At 44.5% G+C, this 13,936-nt stretch overlaps 1 protein-coding gene across 1 annotated transcript in view; it reads left to right on the forward strand.

The window, feature by feature from the left end:
* The window catches only part of LOC147902098 (Nucleic acid-binding proteins superfamily), a 51,952-nt gene that overhangs the window by 24,592 nt on the left and 13,424 nt on the right, over positions 1-13,936 (forward strand). The window lies entirely within an intron of this gene.

Genomic DNA, 13,936 nt, shown 5'->3' on the forward strand with positions numbered 1-13,936 from the left:
TAGACTGCAGTCTGTAGTCTGTTGGGTCGGGGCACCATACTCAGTCTGTGAAAGCAGACTAGCAAAACAATCGGCTGGTTTCAGGGGCAAACAGCCCTTTGAAAGGGTCCCCTTGTGGGGCATCCTTTAGTTCAGTCTCTCTTCCTGTGCACCACGATCCGGCTCTTCTACAATGGGTGGATCTGCGCTTGGTGTGCTCTTGACCGTCCAAAGAATCCTGAATTGTGAGAGCTTTGTCTTCAGCACACAAGCACTCTCCTATGCTCTCGAACAGTCTGCTGGTCTGCACCAAGGAGTGAGTTGTGTTCCACATTAAGTGTTTTGAGACCTCGGGGTTCATCTTCGGTTGTTGGGGTGTAGTGTTGGCCCTAAGCAAGCAACCATTTTCTAACAATAGCTACCCTCTTCCTGTTTTTTACATGTCTCGGTCTCTTCCGGAGGTATTACTGGAGGCCAAAGGCCACCGGTGGGAGGTTCAAGAAGTCTGGTGGAAGTTGTGGGACTATGGGTGTTGCGACAGTACTTATGGCCTCATATGGTACGGTGCAATCCGTAGAACGAAACAAACTATGTTGCAGGTTATGGCGCAATCGCACAATGGAACAGAAATAAGAGATGGATGGAAACACAAGAAGAGATCTATGCGAATGCTTGCAAGAACCAAAACAAGGATGCACATGCGGGAGCTAGATAGAAGACTCGCGACAGTGTTACCAAGCTGCCCAAAGTACATAGGAATACCTCTTGAGACTTGGATGGTACATAGATGACTCACCAAGAATCCCAAATACAACGGGCTAGCTTGTATCTCAAGCCTCTCCTCTCACTCTCATCTATCTTTCATACGAATGATTGTTTCTCCCCTATCTTCACCTATTCCTCCTTACCTTCATCAACTAGCGGCCTTTCCATTCGAAGCCATGATTCTCCTCTTCCTGCATTGGTAGCTTTAGGCCTCTCCTCTCACAATCTGGTCTCTCTTTTGTACAAAGGATTGTTTCTCCCCTATCTTCACATATTCTTCCTTACCTTCTCTAGATCAACAAGTGGCCTTTCCATTTGAAGCCATTGTTCTCCTCTTCCTCCATTGGTAGATGTTCCTATGCTTTGAAGACTCATCTTCTTCTTCAAGCCAATATCATCTTCTTCTTCAAGCCAATATCATCTTCTTCTTCAAGCCAATATTGCCCCTTGATGCCTCCTAACTATGCTGTTTCTCTTTAGATCATGCTTTGGTTTTTGCACTTGCTTCGACTCCTTGACAGTGGTATAACTCCTCCATGTGGATGATTAGATCCCATGTGCAGACTTATTTGAAAATCCAAGGTAACTCGGTCTTGGTTCTCTTTGCGTTGATTAGCTTGGGTCCAATTGGATCCTTTGTCAACTCTTGCATCATGGTGGGCCTTGGGACCACGTATCCCCTGCGTTGCTCATGTTTGGCTTCACCAAGTTCTGTTACTAAAGTCTTGGGACTGACACTCTGCTGGTCATTGGCGTGGACCTACGAAGTCCGGTCAACTGCATGGACCAAGTTTGGTCACCATCTTGGACCAAGTCTTGTCAACAGGTCCCCTGTTGCTGTCAATTCGTTGTCTGCATGAATAGGGTGCAAGTATTGCAATGAAACTTATTGTGCTGTGTGCTCTTTTGTATTTTTGTTTAATATTCTAATCATTAGAAACAAGAAAAAGAAAATAACATGGCAACAATGGCTTATGGCCTTACAAAACTGAAATGTAAATATATACATTTGCCCAACAGGGTCTAAATAAAGAAGTAAATCTGGAAGCAGGAGAAAAAGGAGCGTGCTTCTTGTATGTAATGACAGAAAATCTGTAGAGCAAAATGCTTTCTAGATGTAATGACAGGGAAAGTTTGAAAATCAGCCTACAAGAGGAATAGGTGGAGCATATCTTTTTTTTTTTGGCCATGAAAAGAACTTCTATTAAGTATGAGAGACCCTCCCTGAGAATACTCAAGGGAGAAAAAACATCATGCCATACATGAAATATACCCTAGATGTGCCAAAAGTGAAATCCTAAACGGAGCAATGAAATAACCACGGTTGAGGATGAAAATGCCATCTCAACCCAATAGGTGACTTGGAGAAAAAAGGGGAGCCACTCCCATTCCCTAAGAAATACTGCCCCTCTGGAGGAGGCTGCCTACGAAGACCCCTTCATCCTCACCCATATGGCCATCAAAGTATGCACTGTGTCTTTCCAGATAGTCTTTCCAGATACTAGCCAAGGTGTGAGCAGGATGAACCTGGAAGCCGTCCAAGGTCTCTGTACATCTAGACCTCCAAATATGCCATGCTGATATGCTCACTAGAATCTCCCAAGATGTATCAATTGATGCATGTGCATGCCTGTGTGGAAGTATCGGAACATCATCCAAGCCTCAAGGAACATGACTCAACTACATGTACTCGAATCAATAATGACCAAGAGAAGTCATGTCTCTTGTATTGAACCCGAGGCCCGGAAAGGGAAAGCCAAGCTACTGATCCCCAAGTCCTATAGAAAGTGGAGTGTGTAAAGGTTCTCAATAGTCTAGCAATCCCTTTCCAAATAATCCATGCCTGTTTGGAGTCCCAAAGACAATGCTGGATTGAATTCTTAGGAGAAAGGCAACGAGCACAAGTGGAATTTGTGCCGAACCTCGACCTCCGCTGGTTCACTGCAATCCCTCCATGTATAGACAGCGAAAAGAAAAGAGTGATCTTTCTGTTCTTGAAGGATTTCCAAAGTCGGTTTCAAACATTATCTTGCAATTCTGCAAAAATTTAAAAATTCTCCCAACGAGGTGCTCTGGTAAGCCTCTAGCCTCTCAAGCTGAGCTGATATTTCCTGGCATTACTCATTGTGTATCGAAAGAAGCAGAGGCTCTTTTCTCGATGTCCTGCATCAATCCATTCTCATTCTCTACTATCCCACTGCAAATACTTGATTGGGACCCACTCCATCAATCCAAAGGCTCTAAGAGCCCAAGGGAATGTAATTTGGGTTAGGGAGGCCCCTAGATAGAAAAACTTGGGTCAAGCGAGTGGGCATAGGACTGGGTGGCTGGATCTCTTTATCTGTCTTCTCTTCACTCTCTAGGGTCTCAACAACACGCTGAAGCTTCTTGTATTTTTCTTTTTACTCCATGCATCCTTATCTATAGATCGTAACGTTCTCTTTGTCTCTCCGAGTGGGTCCTTCTGTGGCAGTCATGGGACTTTTTGTGTGGTCGTAGTGGCTACCGGTGCAGTACATTTAGTGCGGGGATCCGTCATCTCATGCAAGTAGCGCTTATGTTGGAAGATAGGACGAGGAACAACAAAGCTTTGAATTTATGTGTCAAAGGGCTGGCAATAGGCTGTCCTAATGGGGGATGTTGAAGATTGTAGGACCGAGAGGGGGAAGAAGAGAGCAAGAGAGAGTGAGTGAGAGAGACACACTAGTGCGGGTGTGAAGTGATGAGTGAGCCACACCACAAACTCACTTAAGTTTTATTAGGATTAGGTTTACCCTATGACTGTCTTAAGACAGTCATAGGTGTCCTAACTTTAATTCTTTAATATAAGGGTAGGCAATGTGCCTTTAACCCCAACAACCTCCCACCTAAAGGCCAATGTGCCTAAAGGGGAGAAAAGAATAAAAATACAGCAATATACAGTTACTGTATACAAGACCATAAAGTAAGAATGGTCTCATCCTAATCCCATGATGTGGCGGCAATGTGCAAACCGCTCTGTAGGCAAGCTCTTAGTGAGCAAATCTGCAGGATTATCATCAGTATGTACTTTCACAAGCTCAAGACGCTTGTCTTCCAGTACCTCCCTGATGAAATGATATTTCACTTCTATGTGCTTGGTCTTCTGATGAAAGACCGGATTCTTTGCCAACATGATAGCACTCTGACTATCACAATGCAGAACTGGCATATCTCCTGTAATGCCCAAATCTTCCACCAGCCGAGTAAGCCATATTGCTTCCTTGCAAGCCTCAGTGGCTGCAACATATTCAGCTTCGGTGGTTGATAGTGCAACGCATTTCTGCAACCGAGACACCCATGATATAGCACCTCCTGCAAATGTAAAAATATAACCGGTAGTAGACTTCCGGTTATCTGCATTCCCTGCATAGTCTGAATCTGTAAAACCATGCACCAATGCATCCTGCCTACCATAGCATATGCACAAGTCTTTGGTACCTTTGAGATACCTCAGGACACCTTTCACTGCTTCCCAATGCTGCTTGCCTGGATTTGCCATATACCTGCTGATGACTCCCACTGCAAAAGCAATATCCGGACGAGTGGCAACCATGGCATACATCAAAGATCCAACTGCAGATGCATACGGAACCTTGGCCATTTCAGCCTTATCATCATCTGATCTGGGGCTGTCCTTACTGCTGAGTTTTAAATGTGGAGGCAACGGGGTACTAATGGACTTCCCCCCCTCCATTTTAAACCTCTGCAGTACTTTGTCAATGTACTCTTTCTGTGACAGAAACAAAAGTCCCTTGGACCTGTCACGAGTAATACGCATGCCAAGAATATGATTTGCATCACCCAAGTCTTTCATGTCAAAAGACTTATGCAGTTGTTTCTTCAAAGCACTAATCTCATGCTGAGATTTACTGGCAATAAGCATGTCATCCACATATAGAATGAGTAGCATCAAACTGCCATCCTTTGCCCGTTTGGTGTACAAGCAATGATCGGTCTCACACCTATGATACCCTTGGGACTGCATGAATGCATCAAACTTCTTGTACCATTCTCTTGGCGCCTGCTTGAGTCCATACAAGCTCCTTTTGAGCTTACACACAAGCTGCTCTTTCCCTTTAACAGCATATCCATCTGGCTGACTCATATAGATCTCATCATGAAGATCTCCGTGAAGAAAAGCTGTCTTCACATCCATCTGACATAAATCCATGTCAGCATGAGCAACAAGAGCCAACACTGCTCTCAAAGTAGTCATCTTAACTACAGGGGAAAAGATCTCATCAAAGTCAATGCCCTTCTCCTGCTTAAATCCCTTGGCAACCAATCTGGCCTTATACCTCGGTAAAGCATTTGAATCCACTTTGACTTTGTAAACCCACTTACATGGCAAAACTTTTCTGCCTGCAGGTAACTGCACCAAGTCCCATGTATCATTCTGAAGTAGAGAGTCCATTTCTGACTGCATGGCTTTCTCCCACTTCTTTTTCTCTGTTCTTCCCATAGCTTCCTTGAAGCTAGAAGGCTCACCACAATCTGTCAGCATGATAAAATCAGCCACATTATTGGCTCCTGGAACAAACCTGGCAGGAGGCCGTTGTGCACGGGTGCTCCTCCTAACAAACTGTTCCGGATTAGGCTGCTGTCCAGCCTGTTCTTCATGCATAACAGGTGGCTGTACCACCGTATCTGGCTGTTCTACAGCCCCATTTGTTGGCACATCCAGTGGTGCATTATTGGCAAAATTTTCTGGCTGATTTTCAGCCTGTATACCCTCTTGAACAGGGTGATCTGCAGCAGGCTGCTGCTGCATATAAATAGGCATTCTTTGCTGTCCAACATCATCATAAATAACCCGCCTGTATTCCACAGGTTGCACGGGTTCCTTGTGTACACTATCTTCTTTAAAGATGACATCATTGCTGCGTATAATCTTCCGTTTAACGGGATCCCATAACCTGTACCCCATTTCACCTTCATCACCATATCCCATAAAGATGCATCTGATAGACTTTGGATCCAGCTTGGTGCGTAGATCTTTGCGTACATGAGCAAAGCACTCGCAGCCAAATACCCGTAAGTGCTTATATGAGGGTGGCTTGCCAGACCACACCTCCTCTGGCACTTTCAACTCCAAAGCCTTATTTGGTGACCTGTTAATAATGTGAACTGCTGTTTGCACGGCTTCTGCCCAAAAGCCATGGGGTAATGCAGCATAAGACAACATACATCGAACCTTCTCCTGAACAGTTCGATTCATCCGCTCACTTGCACCATTTTGAGATGCATTATGAGGAGCTGTGAGTTCCTGTTTGATGCCCTTAGCTTGGCAAAACTGCACAAAAGCATGTGACACATACTCACCCCCATTATCGGATCTGAGGCATTTCAGCCTACGACCTGTTCGATTCTCAACCTGAGCGACAAACCTCTTGAAAGCATCTAGGGCATCTCCCTTATGCTTCAAGAAATAGACCCACACCTTACGTGTGGCATCATCAATGAAAGTAATAAAATATTTGGCACCCCCTAGTGATAACTGTGGCATCTCACACAAATCAGTGTGCACTAGATCAAGTGGTGCTCTATTCTGGGGAGTTCTCCTCTTATGAGGAGTCACAGAATGCTTGCCAAAGATACAATGATCACAAGTAGGCAAATCTGAAAAAAAGAGAGGCGGCAGATAACCCAAATGTGACAGTTCTTTCATTCCTTTAACAGACATGTGTCCCAACCGGCTATGCCACAATGAAACCTTTGGCAGCTCGGTTATGGCAACAACATGATTACCCACACTGGAAACATAAAGAGGGTACAAGGTATCACTCTTGAAACCCTCAGCCAACACAGTCTGGCCATCAGTAATCACCCATTTGGAATCCCCAAATGTGGTGTGGTAACCACTGTCATCCAATAAGCCAGTGCTAATCAGATTTTTCTTGATTTGCGGCACATGGCGAACACCATCAAGCATAAATTTCCGTCCATCAGGAAATACTATCTGAATACTGCCAATCCCTGCAATCTGACATGCATAGTTGTTCCCAAGATGAACAACTCCATGAGTACCTGTATAGGAAGTAAACCACTCCCTATGAGGAGTAACATGAAAAGATGCACCTGAATCTAAGAGCCAGGTGTGCATGTCGTGACCATCAATAACCAAGGCATGTGCTATTACAGCAGAAGAGCATAAAACATCATGTATGTCACTGTCACTGTCCTCTGCTGCAACATTCACTGCATCCAAGTCATCTGTCTTGGCCTTGCCTTTGCCTTTGCTTGAATTTCCTGCATCCTTTGTTTCAGCCTTCTTGGCTTTCTGATCCCGTATGAACTTGAAGCACTTCGACTTCACATGTCCCTTCTTGCCACAATAAAAACATTCAATGTCCTTTTTGCCACGGGACTGACTGCGGGATTTGGACTTACTAGCAGATCTCCCCTTCTGCTGAGTCCTGCCTCTATCCTGTACCTGCAAAGCACTTGAAGACTTGCTGCCCGCATTATTCTTCCTGCTCATCTCCTCCATAAGAAGAGAGCTCTCTACATCAGCATAAATAAGAGTGGCATTTGAGTTTGACAGGGTGGTCTTGAAAGTGTCCCAACTCTCAGGAAGAGTACACAACAAGAAAGTAGCCTTGAACTCCTCATCAAGGTTCAACCCCTGTGCAATCAGCTGTGTAAAGATAGCATTGAACTCACTCAAGTGTGAGGTCATAGCTGTACCTTCCTTCATGCGAAGATCAACCAGCTTCTTCAGCCAATAAACCTTACTGGCTGAGCTCTTTTGGGCATATAATTCCTCTAGTCTTTGCCATAGACCATAAGAGGTCTTTTCAGCCTGTACATTGAACACAAGAGTGTCTGATATAGTAAGCATGATAGCTGCCCTCGCGGACAAATCAAGGTCTTCCCAGTCATCAGCTGCCATATCAGATGGCTTGACACCCTTTACCCTTATGGGCTTAGCAATCTTCTTTAACAGAAGAACATTCAAGCACTGTTCTGCCCATAATGCATAGTTATGTGCTCCTTCCAGTTTCTTTATGTTCAGAATTGAAGAATCCCCTCCTCCTGATGCCATATCAGATGAGGAAAATACCTGACTCCCTGGAAGTAAAAAGGACTGAATAAAAGTTCTGATTTCTCAGAAAAGCCTGCTCTATTCAAGAGCCAGAAGCACTCTCAAAGGTGCTGTTTTTACTGTCAGTAAAATCTGCAGCAAAACAGTAAATGTCCCTGCAAATACTGTACCTTCTGACAAACTGTTCTGAGCTCAAAGAGGCATAAAAAACAGTAATTTCAGACTGCTGCTGCTCAACAAGTGTTTAACAGTGCATAATCATCTGACAAAATCACCAACACTGCTGTACTGACTGTACTGATCACTTCTCCCACCTCAGATGAGGTCTTGCACTGAGTTAAATTGCAGAAACCACTTGACAAACACCCAAAAAACAGTAAATGATCCTTCAGCCTGTCACAAAACCTGCAACAGTAAATGGGATAAATCCCAAGCAATCACCCTTAGACCAAGGGGAGAAAATGCATCTAAAGATCTCTGTAGGTAACTAAAGTGCTGTCAAACAAAGTCTGGGCAAAAGCCCCTTGATCTGACACCTGAATCAAGTGGAGAAAACCTCAAAACTGAGGTAGCATGCAATATGAAAATCTCTCTGACAAAGTCAACCAACAGTGTAATGCATATACTGCTCTGTGTAGAAATGACATACACAGATCCCAACGTACAAACACTCAATGAGGAACCTTTTGAGCACTGTCAACGATGGACAGTTAGGGACCGAGTAAACTCGATGCGCCCTGGCCAAGCGTGGCTCAACTGAAGTTCTCTGAGTGTTGCACAAAAAAAATGTGATCTGCAAGAAAATGTCACCTCGACACTGCGGAAATCAAGACAAAAGTGTGCCCACTGGCACCACACTGCCTCAAGGCATACAATGCACCAACTGCCAGGCAAAAGCCCTATGATCTGCTCACCTGTAAACTGAGATTCAAACCCAGTAGAAGCATATATCCTCTTGCAAAATCAAGGCATTACCTTCCCAGAACAGAATAACTGTCAATCAACCACACACTGTGGTTCTGTTCACCTCAAGCACGAGATGAATGAAAGTACTTGCTGTGCTTTCAAGTTGAGACAGTTTTGTGAACTGAAAATGACCTTCAATCAAAAGGAATGAAGAGCAGAATGCTTTCACCTCTTTTTTTTTTTTTTTCTTCCCCCAAAAGAAAAAAAATCTGCTGCTGTACTGCCTGTACCTGCGCAGTGTACGGACTCCTGGAGAGAGGGAGAACAAAAATTTCGAAAAAATTTGCCCTGGTGTAGCTTCCTGCAGGTACAATCGGCGTCCGTACGACTGTACGGCAGTCCGTACGGCGCCCAAAAGCTGCTATGCAGCTGTAGCAGCTGCTGTGCAGCAGCTGGTGGGACGCGGCGTCGCCCTGCTGCTATTCGCAGCTGCTGTATAGCCCGCGCCCGCGCCACAGCCCGCGCTCGATGCCCGTGCCTGCACCCACGTCACCGCCCTGCTCTCCGCTTGCGCCTGCACCTGCGTCGCCGCCCTGATCTGCTGCCTGCGCGCCTGCACCGCCAATGCGCCGCCGTACGGCACTGCGCCCAGGTCCGTACGGTCGTACGTACGTCCGTACGGATCTGTCCGTACGTCCGTACGGAACAAGGAGGATAAAGCAGAAAGGGGGTTGGGTCGGGAGAGGAAGATAGGCTCTGATACCAGTTGTAGGACCGAGAGGGGGAAGAAGAGAGCAAGAGAGAGTGAGTGAGAGAGACACACTAGTGCGGGTGTGAAGTGATGAGTGAGCCACACCACAAACTCACTTAAGTTTTATTAGGATTAGGTTTACCCTATGACTGTCTTAAGACAGTCATAGGTGTCCTAACTTTAATTCTTTAATATAAGGGTAGGCAATGTGCCTTTAACCCCAACAAAGATTTGGTTAACAAAATTGGAAATAGGTTTGACCTATGAGGAAAGCTGAAGCAGATGCACCAGCAAGGCCAATGCGAACAAATTCATATCTACAGCGGACAAATCAACTTTCATTGGAATGAGGGCAGCATTGAAGGGGACTAGGACATACCTAGATGATGACTTCACACTCTTGCAGGAAGAATATAGAAGGAATGGTATGATCTGAGTAATAGCAACAAGTTAGGAAGGGGGATGGGCTGTGCATATAGAGATATTAAGGTGATCATCCGAGAAAAAGGAGAAAGAGGAGAAAGGGATAAAAACAATACATGACATTGTCAAGCATATGAGAGAAGGGTACTAGTCATATTGCGAATAGCTGTGTGGAATTGCAACGGTAACTCTATGGTTTGATCCGGGGGGTCCAGAGACCACCAAGTGTACGAGACATATTGCGTAGTGACCGGATACACTTAGGCGCGTCGAACGACAGGAAGGAGATGAGGAGAGAGCGGGGTGGGAGGTTTTGGGTGTCTAGCAATTCTTTTCAGATCACACCTAAGACCACTCATATCTGTGATGCGGAAGGAGGAGTATGCTTGACATGTGGGGATACAAGTTTAGACATCTAATGTGATCGCACACTTGGATCTTCACTACAATGTCTTCCCTGGATACATCATCCAATGTGCATGAGGTCATCATGGAGGGCCACAGCCTATGTGAGACAATACATAATGACATCTTGGAGCTCTCTAGGTAGGGAGAGACCCTCCTTCAAGGGGACTTGAATGCATGGTACTAGATTTTTCGTGTGACCCAGAGGTGGACACAGTAGAGCTTGGGATACTGAGGGACTTGGATGACGCACCCTAGGTGACGGGTATGGGCATTACCTACTAGAGATGGGATAAATATAACACTTAATCATTTATAGCAATTATAGTAATGTCCGATATCTAGAGGACTCACTTTTTGTCCACATGGTGAGGGGTCAAGCACAGTGGACTACTTGATGAGATCCCAAGTCTTTGTATTATGTGTACTTGACTTTACGGTCCCCTCCGTTCAACGACGACTCTTTTTTGGTATTCACCATCTTAGCTACTACATATGCCACAGGCTGTTGAGATATCGAGCTCCACTGGTGATATGCCAGGGTGACCGTTGTGCATTTATGTCACTGACTTGTTAGCTGCAGATGCGGTTGGTATACCGCCCATGAATAATAGCTGGATGACAGCTATCTTTATGTACTCTAGTTAGTGGCTCAGTTAGTATGCCACCGTAGTTAGCTGAGTTTGGTTTGAGACCCATATATAGGGTTCATCTATTCCTTTGTGTACTTAGAGTTCTTTTGGCTTTCACAACTAAGAAGAGAAAAACTGTTTTCAGCCTCCACCTTTGTGTGTATTTCCCCATTGTGTATGTAAGAAAGCCGCAAGTGACACTCCTTCCTTCTCTCCCAGTCTCTTCACATGGTATCAGAGCCCGATTCGTGGTAAGGAGCGCAAGAAAGCAAACCAAGTTCGTGGTGTCTTGGTAAGAGGATCAGTGTTGCTTTCCTTTTTCGAGTTTGAGAGCAAATCTCTGCAGTAGCACAGCCGAAAAGTGCAAAGGTACACTGTCTCAGATTGGGACGTCCTTTGCGGTGTGGCGAGAGGACAATATATGCTGCGGGAGAGGGCGAAGCCTGCAGTGACATTATTTTTTTGATTCGAGGCCATTTCGGGGCCCGTTTTGATGGTGGAAGTTTTTTGCAGGCTCTCAAAAAAGTGCCTTGTTTTTGCTGTGCGACCACTGTTCTGCAGGTCGGTGACAAGTTATCGCCGAAATTGCATCGTATGCCTGTGCGCAGAGATATTGGGGGTGACAGAATTATTCGTATTGCCTGTTGATGCATAATCGTCACTAGGAAGTGACTATGTGGTCAAATACCACTTTCGTCAGTTTTGCAGACTTGCCCTTGTGAGGCAGAAGCTGTGTTTTTAATAGTGACAGAATATTTTGCAGTGTTCTGTAATGGCGTCTGATTCTCTTTCACAGATTGTCACTGAAAAGCTTGACAAGAACGGAAGTTTAGAATGACGAATTTCCTTATGGAAAAAGGCTATTGGGAGTTCATTACTGGAGCTGAAGAAGAACCTGTTCTACCTAATGTTCCCAACCAACAGGAAATGCAGGCATTTAAAGGCTGGCATGAGAGAGCCAGAAAAGTTATGTACTGGCTGTCTATCAGTATTTCAGATTCTATGGTTGTGCATATTCAGGATGCAAGCACGCCGAAGGAGGCGTGGGATACTTTGACAAAAATGTATAGCACAAATACACAAGCCAGGAAAATGCAGCTCAAGCAGGAGTTGCATAATGTTGTGCAGAGAGAAAATATGAGCATCAATGACTATCACATGAAGGTGAAGAAGATTGCAGATGCACTTGCTTCCATTGGGTCGCTAGTGGAAGATGATGATTTAGTTTCTGTTACCTTGCATGGTCTAGGGAAGGATTATGCACAGTTCCGGATATCCATTGCTGTCCGTGAGAATTTTTCTGATTTTGAGGAGTTGATTGCTCTTCTAATTTTTGAAGAGCAGAGAAATGGTGGTGCATCTTCTTCAGGAGGAACTTCAAAAGAAATTGTCTTCTACTCGTAAGTTTACAGTGAGCAGAGATGTTTTTGATGAGATGAGCAGCTGGTATAAACCAGTAAATGTGATTGATGATGTAGATGCACAAAATGGTAATGCTGCACAGAATTCAGAGCAGCAATCACAAAATATTAGTGGACTAGTAGTATCCTCTAGCAGTGGTTCACATTCTTCGCCATGGAGATGAGCAGCTAGTATAAACCAGTAAATGTGATTGATGATGTAGATGCATAAAATGGTAATGCTGCACAGAATTCAGAGCAGCAATCACAAAATATTAGTGGACTAGTAGTATCCTCTAGCAGTGGTTCACATACTTCGCCATGGACAGGCAGATTGAGATCAGGAGAATCTCCTCAAAGCAATGCAGATAGTGGTATGCAAGTATCATGAAAAGGAAAAGAGAAAATAGATTAGCCTATGGTTGATGTGAATGCAGGTCACTCTTATGTGGATGGTGAATCCAGTGGCTTAGAACAGAGCATTGATGATGAGTTGGGTATTTCTTCTGTTGTTACACCTGGAGTAAGGAAGACAAGGGATGTTTTGAGAGCACCTAATAGTGAGCCTATTTGGCGCAGGTCTACCCGAGCTAGGTATCCTGTGGATAGGTTGAAATATGATTGATGTGAATGCAGGTCACTCTTATGTGGAAGGTGAATCCAGTGGCTCAGAACAGAGCATTGATGATGAGTTGGGTATTCCTTCTGTTGTTACACCTGGAGTAAGGAAGACAAGGGATGTTTTGAGAGCACCTGGTAGTGAGCCTATTTTGCACAGGTCTATCTGAGCTAGGTATCGTGTGGATAGGTTGAAATATGATGGATTTACAGCCATTCACTATGCCTATATGGTCAAAGTGATACAGGAACCAGAACCCACTTCTTTTGAGCAAGCCATGGGAAATGAAAAATGGGAGAAAGCCATGGATGAAGAAATGGATGCCTTGGAAGCAAATGCTACATGAGAATTGGTGCCTTTGCCTAAGGACAAGAATGCAATTGGTTGCAAGTGGGTTTATAAGGTGAAGCACAATGCAGATGGTTCTGTGAATAGATACAAGGCAAGATTAGTTGTCAAGGGGTATGCACAGACTTATGGCATTGATTATGAAGAAACATTCAGTCCGGTTGCAAGGATGGCAACCGTAAGAGCAGTTATTTCTATGGCTGCATCAAAGGGATGGTCTTTACATCAAATGGATGTAAAGAATGCCTTCTTGCATGGTGATTTGCAAGAAGAGGTCTATATGGAGCAGCCACCAGGTTATGTTCATGCTGTTCATCTTGAGTTTATTTGGAGGTTGAAGAAAGTCTTGTATGGCTTGAAGCAAGCACCCAGAGCATGGATAGGACAGTATCTTGTCACTATTGGCTTTTAGATTTCCAAGGCAAATTTCTCACTTTATGTGAGAAAAACAGAGAATGGTATTATGGTACTTGTCATTTATGTTGATGATTTGATCATCGCAGGTAATAGTGATGAAGATATCCTTCATGTGAAAATGCTATTGAAGCAGAAATTTGAGATGAAGGATTTGGGAGAGCTGCGTTACTTCTTGGGCATTGAGGTGATTAGACTACAAAGTGGGATATGGCTCTTGCAGAGGCA

Source organism: Dipteris shenzhenensis, chromosome 5 (assembly GCF_047967505.1).
Source record: "Dipteris shenzhenensis isolate YYH24624 ecotype China chromosome 5, Dip_SZ_1.0, whole genome shotgun sequence".
Lineage (NCBI taxonomy): Eukaryota > Viridiplantae > Streptophyta > Polypodiopsida > Gleicheniales > Dipteridaceae > Dipteris > Dipteris shenzhenensis.